Source organism: Triticum dicoccoides, chromosome 5B (assembly GCF_002162155.2).
Source record: "Triticum dicoccoides isolate Atlit2015 ecotype Zavitan chromosome 5B, WEW_v2.0, whole genome shotgun sequence".
Classification (NCBI taxonomy): Eukaryota; Viridiplantae; Streptophyta; class Magnoliopsida; order Poales; family Poaceae; genus Triticum; species Triticum dicoccoides.
Window position 1 is genome coordinate 149,107,003 of NC_041389.1, and position 11,475 is coordinate 149,118,477.

The 11,475-nt window shown below is 46.4% G+C and overlaps 1 long non-coding RNA gene across 14 annotated transcripts in view; it reads left to right on the forward strand.

Moving 5' to 3' along the window:
- The window catches only part of LOC119307921, a 69,674-nt gene that overhangs the window by 2,745 nt on the left and 55,454 nt on the right, over positions 1-11,475 (forward strand). For 11 of the 14 annotated variants that reach the window (XR_005149624.1, XR_005149626.1, XR_005149629.1 and 8 more), the window contains 5 exons: positions 42-192; positions 316-427; positions 856-922; positions 995-1,044; positions 1,122-1,706. This is a non-coding gene — a long non-coding RNA (uncharacterized LOC119307921). Of the gene's footprint in view, positions 1-35; positions 193-315; positions 428-852; positions 923-994; positions 1,045-1,121; positions 1,707-11,475 lie in introns of those variants that run through there. The other 3 variants (XR_005149625.1, XR_005149633.1, XR_005149634.1) reach the window with 3 other exon arrangements.

An 11,475-nucleotide genomic window follows, 5' to 3' on the forward strand; every position in this document is an offset into this window, starting at 1 on the left:
ATATAAATTGTGACGTTGTGCTGTCTGGGGTGGAGCTGCAGGGGGTGAGAGGCGGATAACAATATGAGAAGGAGCATGCCATCGAGGAGTGCAAGCAGCGGCACTCCTCCGCAATGGGGTATGGCTGCAGGGGAGGGGACGCGGCCGACAACAGGAAGAAGGAGCAGGTCATCGAGGACTACAAGCAGGAGGGTAAGATGTGTATATTTTCAACAATCTTGACTGTTTTGCAACTTGTATTGCTTTTCCAGGGATGATCCTTTTGCTTATTTATTATTTGCTATGTTCTCTGAAGATTATTTTTGGCCCATACAGTTTCCTTTGACTGGAAGTCTGAAACTGAAGATAGGGCATATTGTTTTGGTTCTGAGTGGCCGGAGATATTGTGGCTTGATGTCCCTAGAGCAGTCGGACCCTTCCAAGATAGGTGAGCCTGATTTCTTTTGAACTCTTGCACCACAGTACATGAAAAGGAATATGTCTGCCTATCAGCACCATTTCTTGAGGAGGATTGTTGTTTCCCCTTTATTTTGTCACACCTTTCATGTGCTGGAGTTTTTCTAGGTAACTTTATATACTAGGCATCAGTGCACTTTTAGATAGTACATTAGCCCCGATGGTGCTATCTTTAATATCTATTTTTGTGCTTTTCAAATTTTCTACTATGCTATTTATCATGTTCAGGGATTATGACTTTACACATGTAATGCTGATTTGAAAACTTCCCTTGATTTGTTCGTCAAATGTTCTGAGAGAATGTTGCGTATTAGGAAACCCCTTGGGTAGTTAAGGTGTTGTGTCAGCTGACTAATATAATTGTGTCAACTGACTAATATAAAGTTATACTTCCAGCAGAAGATCTTTGGGATTGACGTTCTGATGAGAAAGTAGCATACGCATGGATGGACATGAACTATTCAGTGTAGGTTCAAACAATTCATTCATTCATTGCAGGTTCAGCATGTCTCATTACGTCTTTTTGCTTCATATTCAGGGTCGAACTGCGTTATATTTCTTCCATTGAGGCGAGGGTGATTCCAGTAGGTGAGGTGCATTTTAGACATCCGGATGTCTTGCTATGTTCAGGTGGTATCATGTCTAAATTAAGATTTCCCTTGCAGATTTTGCTTGGCGTATTCGCATTTTTTTATTGAAGTTGGGTGTCCGTCTTCTCTGCCGCAAGGTGAGCTTATCCCATTTACTTTGTTCAATCCAGAGTCAAGATTCATATCCCCTTCACTGTCATTTCATTTGTGAGAATTTATTCCATTGATCCATGTTGTCGGCATCCTGACAATTTATATTTTTCTGCTGATCACAATTGCTTCTGAACACACCAGCCCATCTCATTGAGGAAATTCCCCTGCTCTGCTTAATTAAAATTAATGTGAAATATGTTTCTGCCAAAGCTAATTACAATTTATTATTTTTAGTTTCTACTGATTTTCACTATGAAATATTGGGGCCCGAGTAGTTCAGTTCAATTCCCGGTGGATATGGCACACACATGTATCATCGCTGCTATCGTAATTGATACCAACACCTTGACAGAATCACATAGAGTAGACTGCCCTGATAATTCTTGCATAGCTAAGCTATCTGTAACATAGAATAGACTGTGAGCATGCCCTGGGGACCTGTCTAAATAATTCTTGTACACATGGACGCTGGGTATCACTACAAAAAAACACTTCCGTGATGATACGTGTTTGTCACAGTAGGTCGCATTTTCTGTCATGCATGTACATCCATGACGATTTTATGAAAGAATCAAGATAGTCATACCTGTGCTGTCGTAGAAGTGTTCCATGACATTACCAAAATTATCATCACGGAAGTGTCCACTTCCATGACGATAAATCGCGCGTCATAGAAGTGCTTTCGTCAAGGGTGACTGACACGTGGTATCCACCGTAACGGAACGCCGTTAAGATATCGGGTCGGATTTTGGATCCGATAACCCCTTAACAGCCACGACTAATGCCGATTTTCCACGTGTAAAATTCTCATTGGCTGACGGATCCACGCGTTAGCTCCGCGTTGGCACTGGTGTCACTTATCCAACAGTCGAGATGGGCCTATGATATGTTGACACGTGGACCGGCCCAAAAGTGGTCCACAAAGTTTAAATGGGCCGGCCCAACCGAAGGCCCATAAGATTTAGCGGACCATAATGGGCCGGCCCAGCTAAAGGCCCACAAAATTTAGCGGACCATAATGGGCCGGCCCAGCTAAAGGGCCACACGATTTTCCAGACCATAATGGGCCGGCCCATCTAAAGGCCCACAAGATTTTGCGGACCACAATAGGCCGGCCCAGCAAAAGGCCCACAAGATTCTGCAGACCATAATGGGCCGGCCCAGCTAAAGGCCCAACATTCTCTGTCAAATCGGCCCGTCAACGGCCTGTCCTAAACTTGCCATCAACGCGGCCAATGGTCACTTCTGGCCCGTTAACAGTCCGCTAAGTAACTGGGCCGAATTACAGCCGGTGTATTTCCGGCCTGTTAAAGGTCCGGCTTCATTTGGGCCCATTTACAGGCCATCAAAACTTTCGCCCCATAAGCGACCGTGAAGGATTTGGGTCATATTCGGCCATGTCTGACATTCTGCCTGTTAGAGGCCCATTATAAATTTGGGCCACTTTCGGCCTGTTGTCATTTTTGGCCTGTTAACGCCAGACGTAAACCATGGGCCATATGTGGCCCAACGTCATATCGGGCCCATTAACAGCCCATATAAAAATAACGATAATCTAGCCCGACCGAAGTTCCGGCCTGTTAAAGGCCCGTGTATTAGGTCGGTGCATTTACGGCCCGTCCAAATTTCGGCCTGTCAAAGATCCGCATCGTAAATGGGCCACCATTTTGGCCTGCTAAGTCCAGTGGGTTATTTGGCATAATCAGGGCCCAATCTCACTTTCGGTCTATTAAAGGCCCATGTTTTTATGGGCTCGAGATATTTACACCTGTAAACGGCCTATTTTTACTGAGGGCCCAAATTATGTTTAGGCCTGTTAAAGGCCCACTATGGGCACATGCCTACCAGAAAAATATGAAAGCTTATGCTGATTTAGGCCCAGATATTTTTAGTAGGCTACATGCAAATTTCGGCCCGTAATCGTTTTTAGCCCAATTGGAATGGGCCCGACGAATGTTGGCATGTTGGGCTCCTACGAAGCTTTCGGCCAAATACATTACTAAGATAAACCTACACTATACAAAAAATAGCGTGGTAATTACTACAGCCTGTGGCAGCATCATAAATGTTGTATCACAACAAAATAAATTCCAACCATACAACAAAAGGCCTGTTGGCATAAATTTTACAGTCCTTCCAGATAAAAGCACCATCAGATGTATAGAAGCACATACCATTTGACCTGAGTGCTAATGTTTCAGGCTGTAGAATCTGATGGAGCAGCACGATCTCCACCTTTTTCCGCCATTGCTCTTGAACAACAAAGCGAATGTCTGATAGTCTGGTTTCAAAACCATTCATATCTTGACGACATTTCTGAACCACTATTCTTGTTTCCGAAACAACGTCCATTAGGGATTGGACTTGTGTCTGGAGCACAGATATTCACTCTGTCTAGCAGGAAGATTTTGTTCAGTAGGCGATTTGGACGAGGTTACCTTGACAACCAACCCAGAATTACGCAGGAAGGTGCTTTTTGCACTGTTAGTGGAGAGATACTGACGCACTGTAGCAAGAGGTGACATTGTGCCTGTAGTAGCCTCGTCACCTTCAGGTGGTTGTGGCTGTTCAATCATTTGTTCAATAGCTTCCTGAAAGTTTGAACTTGTAGATTAGTGTACTAGATAAGTTAATAATGAGACAAAAACAAACAAAGTAGGCTAAACGTTTATACATAACTTATTTTGGTGAACTACTGTAATACATTAGCATGTATTGTAGTGCCAACTACATAATAAAATCACTTTCGGAACATATGTCCATGTAGCATGCCTACTATATTGTCTATTTCCTCACATTCGTTGACATCTAAGGATAAAGAGACATGGTTTAAAGTAGGATGAACATAGTATGACATCATTCATATCATGGGCAAACAGATATAAAACAAACATGCTATTTTATCATTGTGTGCGCACGTGAACATAACAACTAGATTACAGATCAAGACCAAAAGAATATCCTTCATCTCTTTTAAACCATGTAAGGTGAAATGATACGTTAAGACAACTGTGTATAAAAGTGAATAGAGTAACTGACATTGGCTGTAAACCAAGTAGTTAAATGAACACATCATAGTACCAATCAGTTCAAGGCAGGAGGAGTAAGGACTTACAACAGCGGCTTGAACTGGTGTGCTCATGCCCTTTATCTTGCTGGTGTGGCAATCCTTGAAGATTTGCACTGCATTCAGTTCAGGTTCTTTTTGGTCCGCATGGGCTTTCCTTTGTATTTGGAAGAAGTCAATACAAATGCAATAATATGGCACACAAAAAAGAAGGAAGTAGCAGCTATTTACAAGAGCCTCGCAGTGTGCAATATAGCTACGAGATCCTATTGTCTGTTGGAATTTCACTTTAGAACGGTTGGTTTTGTTCTTCAAACAGTTAGCCTAGAAGAAGATACACTTGTAAGGCACATACATAAATACAAGTTCAATATGTGGTCTGATCAAATACATATAGCCTACCTGATACTTTCGATCAGACCAGTGTTTAACAAGGGCTATCCAGTCTTCATTTGTAATATATTCCACTAGAGATGTTTGAGCGATTTCATTGTTAGCCTTGCCTTCAAAGTGAGATTTTCTAAGATGGTACCGATACTATCACATAGCAGACTGAAAAACATGAGTGCATGCTTGTTTAGTTGCATCATCTTTCGGATCCAACTTGAACCTCATCTGTTGAAAAAAGAATGTGAGTCTTATTAGGAGGAAGCTAGAAAGTATGGGACAGAGCAAGACAATATTACTAATTGTGATGAATAACATTACTTACGGATAAATGGTCACAGAAGGTGTTAAACTGAGTATTGTCTTTCTCATTCATGTACTGGATCCACGTTGGGAGGATACGTGCATGACACCTAACGGCAGCGACTGCCTCTGATACTAACTTGGCTGACTCTGTAGCATCACGTGGTCTTTTTAAACCTGCCTCAAAATGGATCTTCATTCTTCCTCCTTTAGATTTTGTTAATCTGTCAAGCATTATCCCTCATGTCTGTTTCTGCTTGCGCCGTGGTGCTAGTTCAACAACGAATATGGAAAGTGTTAGTGTACATCAAACTGTGAGAGTACATATAAAGGAGCATGCAACTGCAACTTGACTCGGTCAGGTACCGTCTTGGTGTTGATGCTCATGAGGTTCATCTGATCTTGCCAAGTCCTGTTGTGTCAGCAGTGCTTCAGAAGTAGTGTTAGGTGTGAAGGCAGCTTGGGAACTGGCTGGTTCCGGAGCAAACGAACGAGTAACTGGTTGAGATGCTGGTACAGTTGAAGCGGATGCTGCAGCTGGTGGAGCAGGTGATACTGTGTTTGTAGATCTAGCCGGTGGACTTGGACCTTCTACTGCACTATAAGTACCAGTAGAATCTCGACGGCAGATCCTTTTCCTTTTCACCCGACGAGTAACAACACTCCCTACTATATCATTTTCCTTGCTCTTTTTTGACTTTGCCATGTCAAGCTGTACCCACAACACAAAAGAATAAAATCACTCTTCATAACTCATTGATGCATGATATAGACAAGCAATACTTTGATGTAAGACAACCGTATGAGGATGGAATATGTAAGAAAAATAGGACGGCATGCCATATTCACAGCTATGATGTGCAAACTAAGCAGAAGGATTTTCAAGAAAATAGAAGTAATGCAAGCTAGACACCATATGAAAGATGCAACCAATATTACTCTGCCAAGTTAAAAGTGTCTTGTCATAAGTGGCAATTCAAAAAATTAGAAGCAGTACAACGTAGAAATCAATGCAAGATGCAACCACTATCAAACTGCCATGTTAAAAGCGTCCAATCATGAGTGACTGATGCGGGATACACAACAGCAGTACTTTGATGTAAGAACATGGTATGATAGATAGATGCAGTGTATTCTAGACATAGAAAGCCATGTCATATGCACATGTTGTCACATCCCTAGCTGCTGATAGTGCTCTAGGCTAGCTTCATGTGTGCATCATGTCTATATTTTCGAAACTTGAACTGAGGAATTTTGGAAGCCTCAAAAACTTAAATAAAAGAGGGGCAAAAACCCTAGAAATCTCATTCATTGCTCCAAAATGCTCTTCTTAAATGTTTGATAATTTTTGGTAAGGGTTCTGGTCCCAACCAAAATATTGAACATTTTTAAGGAATTATTTTTGGGACTTTGAATTTAATTCATTAGCTATTTGAATTTGAATTATATGCATATAATTAGAATATAATTTCAAGTATCCCTGAATTATTTTGTAAGCTTTTGGAAAAGTCCATCTAGCAATATAAAATATTCAGAGGAGTTTTTGGCATTGTTTGAATTATTTTAAATTCAAAACAGTGGCAAAATAAATTAAATAAAACAAAACAGAAGGAAAAAATAAAACAGAGCAGAAAACCTACCTGGGCCACTTACCCGCAGCCTACCTGGCGCCACCAACCGGCCCAGCCGGCCCAGCCCACCTCCTCCCCCTTGTCATCTTCCTCCTCTGCCAGGAGGACGAACAGAGGCGAGGCGTGGCGCGCGCCCGAGAGGCCTCGACCACCTCCTGCTTCCCCCTGGCCACCTCCTGCTTCCTCTCGTCGCCCTGGACCCCGTCCGCGACGCCACGCACCCTCCCAGGCCTCGCACTCTCCCCGTGCCTTCTCCCCCCTTTCTCTGGCTCCCTCTCTCCTCCACCGAGCGGAGCCCCGTCGCCACCGATGCCGTTCGCCGCGGCCACCACCACCGCCTCGTCTCCCCGACGCCTCCCAAAGCTCTGCCTCGACCTACTCTTCCTCCCCACCCCTCCAAGCAACACCCGGAGCCCTGCAGTGACGCCATCACCGCCATCTTCGTCGCCACGGCCGGCGATCGCCGCCGTTCGATTCACCGCCGACAGGTTGCCCCCGAGCCCACTGAGACGCGCTCTGCAACCACAGTGAGCTCATGGACCGATTCCCCCTCCTCTCCTGCTCGCGTTCTTGCTCTAGCCCCGTTCCCCACCTCCGCCGAAGCTCGCCGCCGCCACGGCCGATGAGCTCCATGCTCCTGAGCTCGTCCGCTCGCCCGAGCATCACCAGCGTGCTCATCGCGCTCCTGCGAACCCGAAACACCCACGAGTGCTCCCTGCCATGCCCTATAGCGCCATCTCCGCGGTTGCCCGAACTCCGGCCGCCGCCTTTGAGCTCGCCGCCGTCGATATAGGTCGCCCCCGGCCTAACTGACCGCACCACTCGACGCGCGGGATCTTCAGCGTCACGTAGCTGCCCTCCGCCGGCCATTTGGTCGCCGGAGGAGGAATTCCGACCCCCTCCGCCGTCTCGGGCTTCACCGGCGACGAGCCGTGGACCAAGTCCGGCGAGTTTGACCCCAGTTGGACGCCCTGACTCAATGACAGGTGGGCCAGCCCTATTAGCTAATTAGGATTAGCACTAATCGAATTAGTTAAACTAATTACCCCCCCTGGTGACACTGACATGCGGGCCCAGGCTCTAATTAAAATTAGGTTAGTTAGTTAGTCACTGACGTGTGGACCCCACACGTCAGGTTTGACCCGAGCCAGCCCAGTTGACCCTGCTGACGTCACTGTGACGTGGGGCTGACGCAATAAGTATTTTCTGGATTTAAAAATAATCAGGAAATTCCAGAAAATAGCTAAAACTTCAATAAATCATAGAAATTCAACCGTAACTCCAAATTAAATAATTTATATATGAAAAATTATCAGAAAAATTCAAGGAATCCATCTGTACCATTTTCATGCATGTTAGAACAACTTATCACTACTGTTTAGGGCAAATGAAGTGAATGACATTTAAATAACCACATATGGAGTTTGAATTTGAATCTTGGATTCAAACCAACTTCATTTAATCTGGTTTTAGGTGCATTAGTGTCAGGACCCCGACTCAATGCCACATCGATCTAGCATGTAACACCTCATATCACTTTGTGGCCTCACGCACGGTATTCCCACGGGTGTCGCCTTACCTTTGCCCGGGACCGTTTGCGCCTTTTGGCACACGTATATGACAGTGTCGCTAGCATCCATATGATAAGGAGCCCGGGCTAACATGGCTAGTCGTAAACCCAAAGTGGCACAAACTTACAGGGACAGGCATCCATGACCCAGCATCGAACGTGTCGGTCATCAGCGAGTGAATCCAGGCTGTAGCACTGGGCTAGCAGGACTCCGGTGAACCGGGCTGTAGCGGGCTAACAGGACTCCGGTATTCATCGCGTGACATTTCCCCGAAGGGACAGACATAGGAATGAAGAAGGACACATGCCGGCCAGCTAAGTGTTCCGGAGCAGTAGCAAGCTACCAAGGCTCAATGGAAACACTAGGAGACTTTTCCCGGTAAGAGAGGCTACTAAAGATAAACAACTAGATAGTCAGATCCCACACATACCAAGCATTTCAATAACATACACACAATATGCTCGATATGTGCAAATACAACATGGCATCACAACATGACTCTACGACTCAAGTAATTTATTCATTAGGCTCCGAGGAGCGAGATATTACAAACATGGGTCTCATGACCCAACAATCAGAGCATACAAGTCAAAGCACAAGCGGAAGCTATCATGTCTGAGTACAGACATCTATAAATGAAAAAGGCTGAGAAGCCTGACTATCTATCAGATCCTGCCGAGGGCACAAGATCGTAGCTGAGGTAACAAGCTAAACGTCAAAGTCCACGCGGAACTACTAGTGAGACTGAAGTCTCTCTGCAAAAACATAAATAGGCAAACGTGAGTACAAATGTACCCAGCAAGACTTACATTAGATCTATCTACATATGCATCATTATCAACAAGGGGGTGGAGGGGTTTGACTGCAGCAAGCCAGCTTTGACTCGGTGGCTATCCTGAACTACGACTGCAAGTAACTCTTTTGAGGTGGCGCACACGAGTCCACATATTCACCATATCAATACACCACTATGGATCTGCTCCCGTCTCCCTACGAGAACGCCATCCATAGTACTCACGCTTATCTTGCGTATTTTAGAGTATCCACTTTCACTTGTCTATGAACTGATATAGGCAACCCAGAAGTCCTTTACCGCGGACACGGCTATTCGAATAGATGATATTAACCCTGCAGGGGTGTACTTCTTCATACATGTTTCCACCACTTAGCGTCTGCACACGACATGTGCTCGGTAGACTTCAAGCGAAAGCCGACGTGGGTGTAGACCACGACCTACCTAAACACTCAAGTCTCTAGTCCAGGTTTATCGCCTATTCGGGTTCCATCCATGAGGAGATCCGGTCGGAGTTTCGCTCACAGCCCCAAACGATGTGAACAGGGTTCCGTGACACCAAACGGGCGCCCGGTATACCCGGCCACGTGCCTACCGCATCACAGCCCACCCCTACGGTCAGCGCTGTCCACGGCCTCCAGCATACTACAAACACCAGAAACTACTTGCAACTCCTGGACAGAGGACAAGGGTGAATAAGAAGTCGAGCGGGGTCATATTTCAGGGCCCAATGTATGGTAGTAGCTGAATCATGGATCACAAACACAGAACTCAGTTCCTGAGGACGGCTTCAATGAGACAACCCACCATGTACTCCTACATGGCCTCTCACCGCTACCTTTACCAAATCGTGTTCTCACACTTAGCTCACACACAGTAGGACATGTTCACACACCTCTGATTCATCCCGGATGAATCAGACCTGACTCGACTCTAAGCAGTAGCAGGCATGACAAACAAGCATGAATGAGTAGGCACAACAAGGCTCAAACAACTCCTACTCATGCTAGTGGGTTTCATCTATTTACTGTGGCAATGACAGGTCATGCAAAGGATAAAGGGGTTCAGCTACCGCAGCAGGTAACAGATGAATCGTTGTTGTCCTAATGCAGTAAAAGAGAGCAGGAGCGAGAGAGTGGGATTTTATCGGAATGAACAAGGGGGTTTTGCTTGCCTGGCACTTCTGAAGATAATATAGCTCTTCATCGGTGTCATCGATCACATCGTCGGTACACGTCTATCGAGAGGGGACAAATACCGGCAGTATAGAAAAAAACACGATCAATGCAATGCACAATATGATGCATGCTATGACATGGCAATATGAATGTGTTTTGGGCTAATGCACCTAAAACCAGATTAAATGAAGTTGGTTTGAATCCAAGATTCAAATTCAAACTCCATATGTGGTTATTTAATGCCATTCACTTCATTTGCCCTAAACAGTAGTGATAAGTTGTTCTAACATGCATGAAAATGGTACAGATGGATTCCTTGAATTTTTCTGATAATTTTTCATATATAAATTATTTAATTTGGAGTTACGGTTGAATTTCTATGATTTTTAGAAGTTTATACAATTTTCTGGAATTTATAAATTATTTCCTAATTTATTTTAATTCCAGAAAGGAATTATTGCGTCAGCATGACCTTATCCTGACGTCATCAGGTCAACAGGGCGGGTCCAGGTCAAACCTGACGTGTGGGGGCCACACGTCAGTGGCACAGGGCTAGTTAGTGTCAATGACAGGTGGGGCCGGGTCAAAGGCCACGTCAGCGCGGTCAAAGCTGACGCGTGGGGCCACTGCAATTAGATTAAACCTAATCTATTTTAGTTAGCCGGTTAGTTAGGCGGTGGGGCCCGGCTGTCTGTGACACGATGCGGTGGTTAGTGGCTGATTAAGCCAGCCACGTCAGCTGGCCGGAGATTAGCCGGCGACGACCACAGAGCACGGCGGGGGCACGCTGGACTTGCGCTAAAGGCGACGGAGGCGGCGGCTGAGGGCACCGGGGCGTAGCCCGGGCTCTCCCGCATCTGATGGGGTAGGTGGGAGGCTACGGGAACGCCGGGGCTCGCCGGAACGGAGCTCGCGGCGGTGCCGGAGTTCGGTGAGTGCGGGGTTGGCGCTGTGGTGCACGGGAGGGCGAGTTAGGATATGCGTTAGGCTCCTGGTGGCTTCCTGAGTGCGGTGACACGCTCCGAGACGAGCTCAAGCGGCTGTAGTGACGGCGGTGACGAGGTCAGCGGCGGCCGGAGTTCGGCCGCGGCGGAGCTATGGCCTAGAGCTCGCAAACGCGAGGGGAGAGAGAGGGGTTCTGCACGGAGGCTCACCGCGGAGCTGTAGGGAGGGTTAGTGGGCTCGGGGGCGGCCGGAGTGCAGCGAATCGACGGCGACGATCTCCGGTGGCCGAGGAGGGGAACGGCGACGTGGGCGGCGATGCAGGGCTTCCGGAGGGCCGTGGATCGGTGGGGAGGAAGAGGGGGTCGAGGCGGAGCTCGCAAGCACAGCGAGGGGTCGAGGGG